The sequence below is a fragment of the Petaurus breviceps genome, unplaced genomic scaffold (assembly GCF_028583685.1).
Source record: "Petaurus breviceps papuanus isolate PSGF00001 unplaced genomic scaffold, PetGlider_PUasm1.0 126, whole genome shotgun sequence".
Taxonomy (NCBI): Eukaryota; Metazoa; Chordata; class Mammalia; order Diprotodontia; family Petauridae; genus Petaurus; species Petaurus breviceps.
Window position 1 is genome coordinate 25,654,170 of NW_027185655.1, and position 15,368 is coordinate 25,669,537.

The following is a 15,368-nucleotide window of genomic DNA, read 5'->3' on the forward strand; positions in this document are numbered from 1 at the left end:
CTAGACAAATTTAATAGAAAGATAAGAAGGTAAAGATATGAATGAAATTTTAGAAAAAATAGACATGATAGCTATCTTTCATGGAATCTTTACAAAAACTAATGCCATGACAAAAATACTCATAAACAAAGGTAGAAATATTAAATATACCCTTTATAGACCTTAATGTTCCACAGAATTCTAATCAAAATGTGAAATTTGAAAAGCTTAAAGATTCAACTGAAATTGAATAATGTAACTCTATAGAATGAGTGGTAGAATAAATGTAAGAAACAATAGTTTTTAAGGTAATTAATAACAATGAGAATAGCAAAACATTTGGTATGTAACTAAAGAAGTCCTGAGGAGAAATTATATACTCTAAATACTTGTTAATAAAAGAAAGAAAATGAGATGTGAGTTGAATATACATTTTTTTAAAGTAGCAAAACAATAAATTTTTTTAAAGTAGAGACAGAAATAAAAGTAAACACAAAAATACAAATTATAAAGACAAAATAAAATTTAGAACAAAAATATAATGATAAACCTCAGGAGCTTGTTCTAGGGGAAAATATTTTTAAACCCTAGTAATTAGGTATTGTTTTTCAAATGAATTCAAATACTTTAAAAAGTTTCCATAGTTTCCAAGAACAAATTATTAAGTTATAAAGATGTAGTCAATTGAAGACAAATTGTGCATTTGTAATTTTGCTCAAGGAATTTCTCAACACTTTAATGGGGATAAGAGACAGGGACTGGACCAGTGACTTCATACAGGGAATTCTTAGGTGAGGAAACACTTTCCATCAGTGCAGATTAGCACCATCTCTGCAACTTTTAGTCTTAGAGAGGTATCTAGTAGAGATGTCAAATTCTCTAACCAAAACAGATAAAAATGTAATTGCAAGATATTTTTTAAAAAAATCCAATGCAACATAAATATATTAATTTTCAGTTTTCTAAATCAGTAAGTATAAGGTTTACAGGTATGTTTCTGTTTCGGTCTACTCCTACTTTGGTAGGACATGAACATTTTAATGACAATTCCTCCAGAGTATATAAAATGGAAGAAGTAGGGTACCTAATTATGAGAAGAAAAGGAGATATTGTCAGACCAGGACATATTTCTTTGTCAATCTTTCTTTCCAAAGGGAAGTTCTTTAACATAGAAATATTACTTTGGCAAACTCCACTCATCAAAATTATCTCTAACTCCATTTCCAGTATTTCTTTCAACTGGTCCTAAAATGTCAAAGGATTATTCATCAAGTCTAATAGTAGTGTATTACCCAAAACTATTTATTTCACATATAAAACAAAGTTTTTTAAATTAAGTCATTAACAATAAGAAAGCTCCCCAAATAAAATTATATACCGTATTCCTTGAACTGGTATTCATAAGAAATTGGAGTATGCCTCCAGAAAAGAAAACATCTCAAAAATTAGAAATCCAGAAAGGTCTCAAAATAATTGTGCAACATAGATAACACTGTTCATTCTCTTCCTCAAGCCTAAAACAATGTAAGGGGCATAATCTGTAAAAGAATGAAAAAACAAGAAAATCAGTTGGGCATCTCTGTAAGAGTTCTACTGATCTTCATCAAGAAGCTAGCTTCTAAGGCTGGCATCATCCTGCACTCAGCATACACCTAAGGCAATTTTCTTTTTTCTAAAATCTGCGTTTTTGTTATTTTTTCTAAGGCTTAAACAATATAATCTTGACTATTTAAGGCTACTTATGGGATCACTGACTGAATAGATAAAATTAAGTAAAGAATAATAATTTAGACAGATTCTGGTTTAATAAAAAAGGTAGTGCTACATAGGACATTTTTTTCCCCAATCACTTCATAGAAGACACATATCACACACCTCATAAACACTACAAGGTCTATTTCTCCACTAACATGCAGGAGGTACCATATGGTCAAATGAATCTAACAACAGGCTATGTATGTGAGTGATGATGCCTCCAGGGCAGTATTCAATGTAATTTTCCTTACAGTAGCTGTCAGAAGAAATCTTTAACAAATCTGACAGGAAAATTTAACACACCCCCCGAAAACAACACATACCCCCCCAAAAAAAAAACAGGGTTGAGTTAGAATGGATATTCCCTAAGTTCTATTCTGTTTTAATATTCAATGATTCTGTCATGAGAGAATTAGCCTTTTTTATCATGTAATTTTTAAAATAAAACATCTACTTAATTAAAATTTGATACTCTGAAAAATATTTCATCAATCTACAAAATTTGAAGGCAGTTGTATCAACAATACTTTGGCTAAATATATACCCATAATACTGCAAGGCACTAACCTCCTTGCTCCCATTTAGCAAACAACCATTTCTTGAGACATCATTGATCTGACAGTTTTTTTTCTTTTGAGAGCAAATGCAAATGTTAGAATAATGATGCAATTCCATAAAGTGCTAATCTTCTATGAAAATACATTCTGTACCATTTACTTAAGTTTGACATAGCACATGCAAATTTCATGAATGAGCAGCCACAGTAAAGTATTTTTTGCTAACCCGCTCTATCATACTGGTCTTGTACAATTTTTTTAAACTTATTCTGCAGTATGAGTTTACAAAATAACTAATATTCATAAGATTATGGATTTATATAAAATGACTAATCTCAAGATTATCTAAAATTTCTGAGGAGAAATAAAAGCCTATGCTGATTTTAAAATAAAAATTGAAGATGAGTTTCTAAGATGGGCCAAGGAATTTATTTTGTTGTGCTTCTAACATAGAAAAATAGGTTAAAATATATGGGCCACCTCCCAAACTGCTTTCCATATAGTTTTCAGTGCTCTGATTTGGACAAGTATGAGGAATTACTTTGCATTTGGCACAACACCTAGAATTTCATTAACACAGGGAAGTCCATGGGGTGGCCAGGTGGCATAATCAGGAGACCTGGGATCGGTTCCGGCCTCAGATACTTAACACCCACACAAAATAACTGGCCGTGTAACCTTGAGCAAGTTACTTAACCCCGACTGCTTTAAAAAAAAAAAAAAAATAGGGAAGTCCAAGTGAGGAAACTCCCTCAACCAACAGATTGGCATCTGCTCTGTGACTTAGCACAGTACCTGACACAAAGCAGGTACTTAATAAATGTTTATTGGATAACTGACTGAGTCTTAGAGAGCAGCCCAGTGCATGGTGAGGCTGACTGACATCTCTGGGGTGATGCTATCAGAGACAGAACTTGAACTTGGTGTCTTCCAAACACCAAAGCTGGGTCTCTCCTATATCCTATTATTTTTCAAGAGAAAACACAGCGGACATTAAAACAAATTTCTGCTTGTAAAACATATTTCTTTTAAAATGCCTCTTCCTCCTATCCAAAAGCATTACAATATTAGCGAACAGCAAATGATAATCGTAATGATTACGATATCAGAGACAATAATCATCATGAAAATAGCCTCCTCAAAAGCCAACTTATTGGTCATGCCACGACCGTGGTGAGGAGAGGCAACAGGAATGGAAGGGAATGCCAATCAGGTGCAAAGACTACTAGAGTACATGTGAAGGCCAGGCAGAAACTTGGAAGTGATGTTTAGTGGAGCTCTGATGATACTGATTTGCTTAGTAGTCCATCCAGTGTAAAGTAACTGCCCTAATAAATAAGAAATAGGGAGACGGAGTAGAATAATGACCCTACTCAGAACTGGAAACTGATGGTGATTGCGATGGCGATGCCAATAATGTTTTTGATATAGTGGACAAGAGTGAAGGCTGATGCCACCAAGAAATTGCATCAATGGTGATTTTTGAGTCCTAATACCCTAAACGAGCCAAGTCAGCATAAACTTCCATACCCTTTATGTCAAGAACTAGCCTAACCTACATTGTCAGACTTTTCAGCATTTAATAGTACCAACTTCTGAGTCTTTTTTGGAGGGGTTGGGGTGGCAGTTAGGGAAATAGGAACTAAGAAGGAACATTTAGTAGATATTCATCTTATTTCAAGGGTTCTTAACCAGCAACCATAGTACGTAGCTGGAAAGGCAGACAAACATTCCTTGGCAACATTCTTGTGAGTGTGACAAAGTCTGGAGAGACTTAAGGTCAGCAGATGAGCAGCTGCTTAGACAAAAAGCTATTGAGTAGTATGGCTCAACAGCAGTTGACCTGCCCAGTAATGATCTACTCCAGATGGGAATTTCAGGAAGACTCCACAAAGGAAAATACAAGGGCTTCCAGGGCCAATAGTTGGGAGTGTTACATGTGCCAAATAACTTAGCAAGACATGACCTGGTAGTCAGTCATACATAAGAAGCCTGCTATGTTGCATAAACTAATAGATGACAAATCCCCATATTATAAATAGATCTGTACATTCTTTTCATAGATGTCACAAAACCTAGCAATATCCAACTTATCAAGAGTTTTCAGCATATAGAAACCTTGCGAAGGATATCAAAATCATGGAAGAATAGAATAAAATAACGTTCTTGTTGTCTTGTCTGCTACTACATCTATAATGTGGAAATGTATCTTCTATTGGTCCATGAAAGATAGCAAGCTTCTGATGTATAATTCTAGCCACCAGGTGATCTTGCTAAGTTATTTGTCATATACTAAATTCTTACATCCTGCAGTGATGTATCACATAGTTTCTACCATTTCCTTGGAGCAAAGATGCTTTCAGTAAGTAGACTTACTAAGAGAATGAATTTAAATCCTAATAGTTGTATTAAACTATAAGTAACAGTTATTAATCTACCTACATCATAGTTTATGGAATACTAAACAATAGTAAAAGGACTGAAATTTGATCCAGGACTATTTCTACATGAATTCCCTCCCAAAAATAATGAGAATGATGAAATAATAATAGTAAATAAACAGTAAGAGGCACATAGTTCCTGTCTGCTACAGGAGTTGTTTGGAGAATGCTTTCTTTGAGGTAATAGAAGTTGTGCTACATCCCAAAATTATTTTTCAATCAAATCAGAAAAAGAAATAATTTATCCACCTATGCAACATGTCTCCAAAACGTTAAATACAAAAAAAAATGGCAATCTAATGGTTTGTCTCAGGATCATTTTAATCTGAACTTAATTTTAAAACATGAAATGAGTAATATAATCATCTTAACAATCCAAGCATTAAAAAAGTCAAGCTGAATATAATTTTTTAAATCTCTTCAAAATGAAGGCAGCAAACTAATTTTTTTTACCAAAGAAAAGCTTTGAAAGGTACAATCCTTAAAATATATTTTTAAATAATAATGTAGGACAAGAGGAATGCTGAACAAGAACAGATATCACAATACTAATTTATGACTATATGGAAACTTTTTTACAGGAATTGGAATTAGGTTATTTTGTTGTTGTTTGGCAAAGGCAATAATGACCATGTCTGTTAGGGGAAAAGTGGTGGGGAAAAGGTATAGGTGCCTGCTGTTGAAGAAAAGCTTGTTTGTGCCTCATACATTGGAGAAATTGTTCCAGAACAGTTGATCCATGTGCAAATGTGACCCTGAAATGGTGCCAAGGTCATGGAGACCCAGGGTGATTCACCGTACACAAAAAGTGCCATTTGTGTAACTTAGAACAAAGTTGAGGAGTAAGGTTAATGTACATTATGCATCCCACTGCAAACAACTCCAGGAAAGTAAAACCTTGGGTGCATGTTTCCGTTTCTTTTCTTTCCACGTTCCCTCCTGTGAGATTTCTAAAACAGTGAGTGTGTCGGGTTTGGGAGGCATATATGATCTCAGCACAATTGGGAGTCTAGAAACATTGATTAAATGAAACACAGGAGTGAAATTATCATCTTCAAATTCAATTTCAATAAGAACTTTTAACAGGACAATAGCAGGGACAGCCAATGTCAACACAGCAAGTCTGTCTGCCAAGGAGTAGCAGGTTTCCCAGGGGAAATACATCTCACTTCACACTGCTGTGCATTTCTTTCTTTTTTTTTTTTTTTAAAGCAATAGGGGTTAAGTAACTTGCTCAAGGTTACACGGCCAGTTATTTCTGGGTGTGGTGCTAAGTATCTGAGCCCGGATTTGATCTCCAGGTCATCCCGACACTGAAGCTAGTGCTCTTACTCGCTGAGCCACCTGGCCACCCCTGCTGTACATTTCTATTCAGTCATATGCTGCCACAGAGAAGGGCAATCTTTCTACTCATCCTATCTCTCCTCAAATTCATTTCTTTCATTTGCATTTCAGTTTCCACAGGTGGTATACATTTCTACTATTTTAAAGAAATGTCATGATTTAAAATAGTGGTAAAACCAGGAGCAAAAACTGAAGCTCTTTATAATCTAGAAGACACCAAATTTATATCTTTGCTTTGTTTCCTGTTTGTTCCTAAATGACATAAAATTCTTGTTGGTAAATGAGACATTGTTTTCCTGTCAGTTTTTTAAATTGAAAATACAGTTACATGGACAAGACCTATTTTCTGTTTTGTATTTCCTTTCTGTTTAGAATCAATGCTAAGAACTACTCTGAACTACTCACTTTATGAGGCAGAACTATTAAAATAAGGAAGAAAAAAGTCACCAAAAACACAGGATATTATGAATTATTAAATAAAATAATAGAAGAATTACAACTTGTCCCAGAATTTTTATCTGAACTCCATAAAAATATTAAGGATGAAATCATCATCATCATATAAAAAGTATGACACATAATTCCTGTTTCCTACAGGACTGAGAATGATTTCAGCAATATCCTATGTGGGACTATACACATTTAAAAAAAAAGAAGAAAATTCTTTGGTCAGCCCACACACAACATACTTGAGAGTCCACTTTACACAAATTCACTAGTCAAATATTTAAAAAGCACTGGGAGGAAGCCTCATTAGGAAGGGTCTAAATGGCCCATCACTACAGACAAAGAGGAACTGTCCTAGTCCTGACTATAAAAACTGGAACCTGAGGACGAGAGCCAGAAGAGAGGTTTGCTTTCCATATTTTCCTCTATTAGCTGGAAGTTCTTAGTTTTTCATCTTTTTATCTAAGTGTCAGGCTTATTCAGGGTGAGTGTAGAAGTCTCTTACTTTGGGCAGAAAAAGTTGTTTAGCTACATCCCTTTTAATAAATACATCAATTGATTTTTCAGTTAGACTAAATAGAAAATTTAAACATTCTCAAGTAGTAATATTTTTACTCATGATTCTGCTTCCCAGCTCAATAAAGACATCATGACAATTTCTATATCTGTGTGCTCAAGGCTCTCTTCCAAAAGGCAAAATATGGCCACACATATAGAACCAGAAATATAGTTATTTTCCAACAAAGCTTCCACATGGTGCCTTCAATAACTAGGTCCTGTAAAACATGGTAAATGGTAATCAAGGATAAAGTTCTAGGAGATCCTTAAACAAAGGATTCTCTATGATACCCATTTGTACAGTTAGAGAATTTTAGGCCTAAAGTTACCTTTTAATTTTACAGATGTGGGAAATTAAGGTTCAGGTTGACCCTTGCCCAAGGGCATAAAGCAAATCAATGACAAAGCCAGGACTTGGAAAATGGTTAGCCAGACTAGTTTTAGCTACTTATGGGGAGAGAAGAAAAGATGTGAACATTTTTGTGTGGTAGTTTTTGTTTTATTTTTTTCTTTGGGTGGGGTAAGATACATACCATTTAACTATATCTTTAAAAATAAGAAACAACAAAAGAGGGAAATTGAGAAATAATTTTGGTAGTTGGCTAGTCTTCATACAAGTAGTAAATAATCCTTAATAGAAGAGATATTCACCACTAAAATTGAGACCTAGAAATATGTCACAATTAGAGTAAGAGTCCCACCATCCTACCTGCAAATAGGATTGGTACTGCAGTCTAACACGTGGTTGTGTGCAAAGAGTGCTGAATTTAGAGCTCAAACAATGGCTCCACTGGATGCTACCTGTTGTCCTCTCTGGTTATCAGGGCCACATCTGTCCAGCTGAGTTAGCAAAGATGTGATCTCTAGCATTCTTTCTAGTTCTGTATCTATCAATCATATGAAGTTGAAGTCAGAAGCAAAGTTCCAATGGAAGAAGGTTGTTTTCTCTTTAAATGTAGCACAAAGATCATCTTATGGATATCAATGAGCTAGTGAATCATGGATATCAACGGATATCTTATCAATGGATATTAGTAATAATAAATATAATAATAATAATATAATAATAATAAGTGGATATTAATGGATAATCTTATCGATGGATATCAATGAGCTAGTAAAATATAGAAAAGGAGGATAAGGCTGAATAAAAAGATATCTTTGGCCTGACATCACATTGCCAAAGCCATGGGAAAAGAGAGCTGTTGAAATACTGAATAAACAAAGGTGAGCACTACAAGCCAAAAGATAAAGCACAGCAGATGGGGACCTCAAGAAAAGACAGCACCAAACTCAAAAGAAATCCCTGAAGAAATGGAAGACATGGATGAAGACATACGACCCTTTATGCTAAGGCCACCACAATGGATAGAAAATAAGGGATTTTAATTCTTAATCCTGCTCAGTATCTGTGTGACCTTGGAAAAAGTCTCATACATTCCCTGGGCCTCAGTGTGCCCATCTATAAAATGAGGTTGTGATAAATAATTCATTTGGACCCCTACTCTATTCCTATCAGTATCAATCAATCTGATATGATTCCATGGGGGTAGTGATTATAAATTCTGTATATTAGGCTCCACAACTGTGAGTTGTAGATTGTAAAATCACTTCCTTAATCATAGCAAGCTGGATAGAGGCCCTGCACCCTTGTTTTAACTTGTTATGGTGACTAAGCCCAGCAGGGCCAGGTGACTCAACTACATGGAAAGTTCACCAATTTATTTTTGTACCTCTGGACCTCTATCACTTGTCCAACACAAGCAGGTGACCATTTTATGACCACTTGGTCAATGGGGATGCCCCATGCTTCACCCAACCTATGACCTCCCTGCTAATATGTTGTTTTAGTCCCTCAAGAACAAGGTCTATCAACCGGGATTATGCATTTTATCATGTCTCTTCTGCATATTTGGGTATCAAACCCTTTAAAAACAAGGTCCCAGAAAAAGGGAACGTGTCAGATCATTAGAAAGATCTGAGACCCGTTTCATTAGAGAGGACCATGGACCCTTTAATAAGGTGCCATTGGTTCAGAGTTCTGCCTTGGTCTCTTTTATTGTAGGTTGGATGATTTTAATCCCCATAAGGTGTTTGGAATAGATAATTTCCTAGGGGTAACAGAACATTACTCTTTTGGTAGAAAAGATGGAGAAATGTGAACTAAGAGATAACAAAATTAGTTGTATGACCAAACTAAAAAAGTAACTGTTAATGGTTCAATGTCAATGTGGCAAGAGGTCTCCATGGGAGTACCCCAAGGATCTGTATTTGACACTGTGCTATTTAACTTTTTTTAGCAGTGACTTCAATAAGGCATAGATTGTATGCTCATCAGATTTACAGGTGACATCACAGAGAGCTAGGATTTACAGCTAAGAAGTGTGAATGGAAGAATCAAAATCTAAAAAGAACTTGACAGGCTAGGGCATTGAACTGAGTCAATTAAGTTGAAATTTCATAGGCATATCAATGTAAAGTCTTATAGTTGTATACAAAAATGCCAACTTCACAGGCACAAGGCAGAAGGGGCATAGTTAGAAAGCAATTTAACTGAACAAAGAACTAGCAGGTCTATAGCAGTAATAGAACTATAGTTTCCAGCTGTAAGAATGTGACAATGCTTCTATACTCTGCCATCCCAGACCTCTTCTAAAGTACTGCTTTGTTCAAGGCACCACAGTTTAAGAAAAACATTGATAAGCAAGACAGAGAAATGCCAACTAGGTCAAAAGGACCTTCAGTCCTCAAACTATGGATGCTAAGTCTGAAGAAGAAACTTAGAGGGAATACAATAGCTGACTTAAAGTATCTGAAAAGGTGTTATGGGGGAGGAGGGAAGAGATAAGAAACCAGGTAGAACCAGGAGCCAAGAGAAATGAACAGGAATTGCAAATAGGCAATTTAGGTTTAAAATCAGGAAAAGACTGCCCAACAATGAGACCTTTCCAAAAGAGAAATAACGTCCCACAAGGGGTCATGGGTCCTTTCCATGGAAGTCTTTAAGAAGAGACTAGATGATGGGGCGGCCAGGTAGCACAGGGAGTAAGAGCACCAGCTCCAGTGTTGGGATGACCTGGGGATCGAATTCCGGGCTCAGACACTTAGCAGTCACCCAGAAACACCTGGTCATGTAACCTTGAGCAAGTTACTTAACCCTGATTACTTTAAAAAAAAAAAAAAAGAGAGAGAGAGACTAGATGACCATTCATTGGATATATTATAAAGAAGATTCCTTTTAGTACAGACTAGATCATATGGCCACCAAAATATCCTGGCAAATCAAATTCTGGGATTCCATGTTTTTCCCTGCTCTCAATCCTATTCTCTCATAAAAATGTTCATTGATTTCCTTTTCATGATATAAAACCTTACTTCAATTTCCAAGTTGGTGTCAGCTTTAGGAACTATTCATAACACTAATTTTCCTCAAATTTCTACATGGGATCTTACTCTTTGGTCAAGAACAAAAGGCAAAAATCCCATCATAATCTGGGCCCTTCGAGACAAAGAACTTTTGATATAACAGTTGCAGTCATAGACCACAGGTACCATTCTTTGAGCCATAAGTCTTCCATTATTCTGTTTAAAGTTTATATCCACTACTTAGGCATATTTGTTACTGATTAAACCCATTAAATTGTATTGACAACTCGAAAATGTGGTAATATCTATTAGCATCTCTCTGAGGAAGGGCTGATGCTGATTTTTTTTTTCAATTCTTATAAAAATTTCAGTGCACTTATTTTCTCTTTTATTTCTATGACTGAAATTACTAATCCCCATTTTAAGTTTTAAAATTATTTCATGTCAAATTACACAAAGGATAGAAGCAATTACAAAAGATAAAACAGATCATTTTGATTACATAAACTTGAGAAGCTTCTGCACAAATGAATTTATACTAAACGGACCAGAAGGTCAGAATGAGGGAAAAATTATTCATATAAAAATTTTCCAGTTAAGGGGTTGGTATCCAAGACAAACAAAAATTTAACAGATATAAATAAGACCAAGAATCATTTCTCAAAAGATAAGTGGTTAAAGGATATAAACAGAGTTCTCAAAAGAACTGCAAAATATTAATCGTATTAAGCATATGAGAGAATGTTCAAAAAAATAATAATAAAAGAAATTAGAATCAAAACAACTCTAGTTTTCATCTCACGCTTTGAAAATTGCTAAAAAATACAAAAGATTAAAACAATGTTAGAGGGATCATAGGCTGATAATCACAATAGTACATTGTTAATGAAGCTGTGAATTGGTACAAGCACATTAGAAAGAAATTTGCAACTATATAAATAAAATGATTAAGATTATTACCCAGAAATCATCTCTTGGGTTTTCTACTCCAAGGAGGCCATTGATAACAAGCAATTCTCCACATATGCAAAAACATTTATAGCAGCACTTTCTGTGATAGCAGAAAACTGGAAACAAAATAGGTAGGTATACATTGCTTGAAAAAAGATTAAAAAAAAAACCTGTGGCATATGAATGTAATGAAACATTATTGTCCTATAAGACAAATATGATAAATACAAAGAAAAATGGAAAGACCCAGAGACTATTAAAATAACATACACAATGACTACAACAATGTAAACAGAAAGAACCACAAAAAAATCAAAAGTGAATATTGCCACACGTCAAAGGACAAGCAAGGTTATAAAGAAGGAATATAAAAATAAATGCCCACCATACCCCTCTGCAGATGTGAGAGGTCTATGACATTACACATATTTTCAAACTTTTTTCTCTTATTTTTCCTTTTTTTCTGAAAAAATATAATTTGTCATATAAGATGATTTTCTGTGAATTCAAGGAATACTGGGGGAAACTATACTGATGTAGAAAAGATATCAATAAAAACATTTTTAAAATATTTCATATAAGCAAAGAAGTTTTTAAAGGGTGATCCCTTAGATTTTTCAGGATGTCTTTGAGGTCAAAACTATTTCCATTAGAACACTAAGATATTTTCATTCCTATCACAATAAACATCCATATATATAACCTGAATAAGCAAATCCTCTTTGAGGTCCTCAACAATTTTTAAGCAGATAAAAGGGTTCTATGATCAAATGTTTGAGAATTGCCTTTAGAGAGTCAGAGTCTCATAAGAATGTAAGCTCCTTAAGGGTAGGGATTGGTTTATTCTTTGTTATTTCTCTCCCCCAGTCGTAGGGTACCATGACCCATTACTCACTGAACAAAGAGCACTAGTTTAGGAAACAGATTTGTTTTCTAATTATGTGACTTTAGGCAAGTCCCTTAACTTCTTGGAGTCTGGTTCCTCACCTGCTAAATGAAGAGATTTGATTTGTTATCCCTAAAAGAGATATGCTGCTAATATCTCTGGTTCTATGAACATCTTTATGGAGAATAAGTTAAATAATTCCCCCCTTTGTCTTTGAAAATGTGATTCAATCCACTAATCATTAAGAGCTTACTATGTGCAAGACTAATATTACACTCAGTTTACAAAAATTTGAAAAAGGGAAGTATCCATTATAATGAAATTAGAAACATCCAAACAATTTCTCATCTCACTGAGAATGATATGCAAAGTAACAGCAGACCTGTGGATTTCAGGCTAAAAATGTTTCCTCCTAACCACACAAGAAATGTCTAATTCATTTTTTTATTTTCCCTAACACACCAATATCTTCAAATTTTAGCAGCAAAGATACACACCACAAACATATAAAAAACATTTTTTTATGTCAGCAAGTGTTACTTAATCCAAATCATAGTCGTTTAGGAAGAGACCTAAGAGATTAATTAGTCCAGCTCTGTCATTCTTAATATTATACAAGCCAGGCAACTCAATGACACCAGTCCTTAAGTCAAGATGACCCAAGTTCAAATCTGGTTCAGACAATAAGTGTGACTCTGGGTAAGTCACCCACTCCCCAAAAAGATATTATACAATGTACAGATAAGGAAACTGAAGCAATGAAAGAGAAACTTGCCCAGGATCATAGGGAGTAATTAATGGGTAGTTCTTTTATTTAATTTTTAAACATTCTGTCCTCCCCAGTTATATTCTAAAACCATCAGTGACTCTGACATGATTCTCTTTATGTCTCTTTTAGACTTTTGAAATAAATACTACAATACTATGGGCATCCCATAAAAGCTTTTTTTTTTTAAGCAATCGGGGTTAAGTAACTTGCTCAAGGTTACACGGCCAGTTATTCCTGGGTGTGGTGCTGAGTGTCTGAGCCCGGGATTCGATCTCCAGGTCTTCTCAACACTGGAGCCGGTGCTCTTACTCGCTGTGCTACCTGGCCGCCCCTCCCATAAAAGCTTTTTAAAATATTTCTGCAATTTTGGAAAATATAAGGTTACCTTCAAAGTGGAATCACTGTAACAAAGGGGAAAAAAGAAAACGTATATTGACAGTTGTTCCCAATAGCTCTTTCAAAAATTAAATGTGTATTGGCTAAAAAAATTGTGGCACAAAGTAATAGAATACTACTGCACCACTAAAAATAAGACTATGAAGAATCCAAATATGTGGGAAAGTCTGTGAAATGAGGCTGAGTGAAGTAAGGAGAACCACATAAATATATACTATGACTGCAAACAAGGTGAATGGAAAGGTAAGGATAGATCAAGGACCAGCCCTACAATTTCATCAGTACAAGGAACGCCTAGGAGAGAAAACATGTGACACACCAATACAAGTCAGCACTTTGTTTACAATTTTAGAATTAAAAGACTGCGACTTTCCCAGGAGTCACATAGCCAGGACTTGTTACCAGCCAGGCTTGGAACCAAGGCCTTCCTGGATTTACCTTGATGCCTCTCCAAATAATAGGAATAACATCAAAACAAAATGAAACACTCTAAATGTGACCAAATATAAAAATGAGAAAATGCCTGTCCCTTTTTCCCTCCCTCAGGGGACTGGAGATCTGGTGGCCTATGGAACACCGTGGTACCCTACATATATACTGACAGGCTCACTTGTTCTGTTGGCTAAAACTGCTGAATTGCTTTCTTTCTATCTTCTCTTGTTTAATTACAAGGAATGTCTTCCTGGGGAGAGGAAGAAGAGAAATGCATCTAGAATAAAATGTGGCAAAAAGCAAAAGATAGAAATAATTTTCAAATAAAAAGAATATGGCTCCAAGTATAAGGATAACTTTATTAAATTGCAGAAGAAAGACAGGGACTAAATCTTTTTTTTTTTTGTCTTACATATTCCTTTACACATTTAAGGTGCTAAATACATCTTTTAAAGTAACATATATAAAAATGTTTGAGATGAAGTTTTTACTTTCTAATATCTGCATTTTATTCCTTTAAGGAATGTGCCAGGATAAGATTGACTACACATGATATTAATAAGACCATATATTTAGTGCTGAGATTGACTACTGGCTCAGAATTCACCTAATGCAAACCCTTCGTTTTACAGATGAGGAAAGTGAATCCCAGAAAGCTTAAGTGACTTGTGCAAGATCTTCAGGGTGAAGAAGGGGTGGAATATGAACCCAGGTCTCTCTACTCTAAATGCAGCCTTCTTAGCATTTCATAATGCCTTTTTTTTTTTTTACTGATTATAAGGAAATACCTATGATGCATTATCAAGTCAAACCTCTTAGCTTATATTTAAAAATCACAATTATTTCCACTCAATCTAAACTTTCATTATATATTATACACTGATGATAATACTGTGGCATAAATTCCACAAAAAATTTCCAGAATCAGCATTGTTTTACTCTGAAAATCATTCGTCCCTGAGTGATAAATTATTCATAAACCAGGAAAAAAAACTCTGTGTTTCTTCTAAGAAGTAACCCGGAGCTAAGGGGAGCGAGCGCTCATTAGCAATGAGTGCAGCCACGCAGACATTCCCTTACACAAACCCTCTTTCAGCAGCATCAGGAAGAGGAGACTTTGTGCATGTGTCACTTCTCAAGAGTGAGTTTCTAGCACGCTTCTGGTTATATGCAATTAGCTCCATGCCAAGACCTGGTACATTTCATAATAAATCCCTTGACCGCACTGGCTGCAGGCTTGGCAGGGCGGGAATGCCTCCATTCATTAAGGCAGCAAACAAGCCGCCGGTCCGACTTACCACACCGCAAAGCTCGCTCTCTCCCAGGCTTCCGACACAGGGCACATTTCACCAGCTACCCTTTCCCTCCCTATCTCTCTCTCTTCCTAGACCCAACCCCAACCCCCTCGCCTATCACGTGACCGAGTGACTAGTTTAGGAAAATACTCTAATCAGCTTCTATTTTCATCCCCCCCATCATCTTACTCA

The 15,368-nt window shown here is 35.4% G+C and overlaps 1 protein-coding gene across 4 annotated transcripts in view; it reads right to left on the reverse strand.

Annotated features, from left to right (window-relative positions):
- BMPR1B (bone morphogenetic protein receptor type 1B) overlaps positions 1–15,368 on the reverse strand; it is a 482,311-nt gene that overhangs the window by 331,777 nt on the left and 135,166 nt on the right. The window contains exon 1 of one of the 4 annotated variants that reach the window (XM_069094404.1): positions 15,180–15,286. The exons of the other annotated variants lie outside the window; for them this stretch is intronic. The gene's annotated coding sequence lies outside the window, so the exon portion shown is untranslated. Of the gene's footprint in view, positions 1–15,179; positions 15,287–15,368 lie in introns of those variants that run through there. 4 annotated transcript variants of the gene reach the window in all.